Consider the following 1,904-nt stretch of genomic DNA (forward strand, 5'->3'; position numbering starts at 1 on the left):
TAGATTGTAACTATATTTAGGATCATGGATTTTCCACTCCATTAAAATACACATGAATCAATAAACGCTCAAAAATTTATAATTAATGAATACAACAAATCATAGTTTATATATTTTAAAAAGTATAAAATAAATGGTGGGAGGCTGTTCCAAAGGACAACGCTGAAACCCGATTTTTTTATGTACATAGATTTTATAACTAATATTGCTAATGTATGGATCTTAAAGATATCTTTTTTCTGCGGGACGTTGACCTCGTTCGCAACGACTGGATGCTTAAAATATCAAGAATGCGATATCGTTTGACTTTAGACCTATTCCACTGTATACCTGCTGTTGAAAGATCTGTCGGGGTTGTCTAGTCTTAGGCGATTTCTCCAGTCTGATATATCTTTACAGAAGGCCCACGACAAGGCGTATTCATTATAAGTTAGGAACGGCCGTGCCAGAGGATGAGCCCTAGACACTGACGCAGGTAGAGGAGGTCTAGGTGAGAGAGTCTGAGGTATAGTAACAGTTCCTAGTTGCCGAGATGAAGCGGACGGACTAGAACTGTCAAGATAGGAGTCAGCTTACTAGTTGCCGAGATGAAGCGGACGGACCAGTAAGCTGATAAGGCTAGGTGCAGTTCTAGTTGCCAAGATGAAGCGGACGGACTAAAGCCGGGGAGAGACGGGAAATTACACTGGTTGCCGAGATGAAGCGGAAGGACTAAGATTGCTGGAGAGAAGGAGAGGTGATTGGCCATCGTCTTAGGTGGACGTATAAAATAACAACTTTTGCGAGAATAGATTGGCAATGAACCTCTCTATCTCAAGCAGTGTATACGCCACCTGTGCCATGACTAGACCCAGGAAAGGATGTGGATCTAAGATCAAATTCAGGGGATTTAGAGTCCCTTATTTATAGGCCTAGTCCATGCGGGGTCGGTACATGTCTGCTTGAGATAGGTTCGTGCATTGCATTGTTATAATTTATTATTCATTGTCCAAATATTGCTAAATATTATGTACAGAAATTATCAATATATAAAAAATACAATATGTCTTTAACAAAAAGAAGTATTAAGTAAATTTGGGAGCTTCGGTGAGGCTCGAGATGCTGTGCTCTGGTGAGTTGTGATCGCACCGCTTGCTCCCTCTCGCTACAGATCCTTCGACTTTTTACATTAAAGGTCATTGAGTTTTAAGATGTTCACTTCAAACGGAACTTAAAAACGATCCGTGTATCCTAAACAAAGAACAGACAAATATTCATAACTTGTTCAAAATATTCCACTCAAATCCGTTTCCGGTGTCCTCTTTACTTAACTCCGTTAGAATAAGAGAAGATTCTTCGGAACGAATGAGACCAAACAGGACAAAAATATGAGTTATTTACAGTAAAGTAAGGAGTATTAAGATTTTACGAAGAATTTGAACTGCGAAAACGGTATAAAGGATAGGACCAAGGATACTACCCTGAGGCACACCAGAAAAATGAGGAAAGAGGGATTTGTTGGAGAGATAAGAACGGATAATCTGGAAGTATTTAAGGGGTAGGAAATTAAGTGTCTTGTATAGCTGTCTCGGGTATCAGACTCGATCAACAGATAATAAAATTCAAAATACAGTCACTTGTCCAAACCTGTCCTCATATGTGGAATTAATCTCCTATTGTTTTGTTTATTTTAATTATTACATCCTTTTACTAGAATCGTAATTTCAAATCAATTAGAAATAAGTTAAATTTAAAAATAAGAAGAATTTATGTTAAAATTCATATAGAATAAAAATTTGGAAAAAATGTATATTAATAATATATATAAGTTACGGTATGAGTCAGCTGTTATTTCGATGTCAGCTGACTGAGGGGATCAGCTGATCGAACGTATATAAGAGATGTACCGAATACAATAAAGGCAG

Source organism: Halyomorpha halys, unplaced genomic scaffold, assembly GCF_000696795.3.
Source record: "Halyomorpha halys isolate HHAL.00 unplaced genomic scaffold, Hhal_1.1 Scaffold90.1, whole genome shotgun sequence".
Classification (NCBI taxonomy): Eukaryota; Metazoa; Arthropoda; class Insecta; order Hemiptera; family Pentatomidae; genus Halyomorpha; species Halyomorpha halys.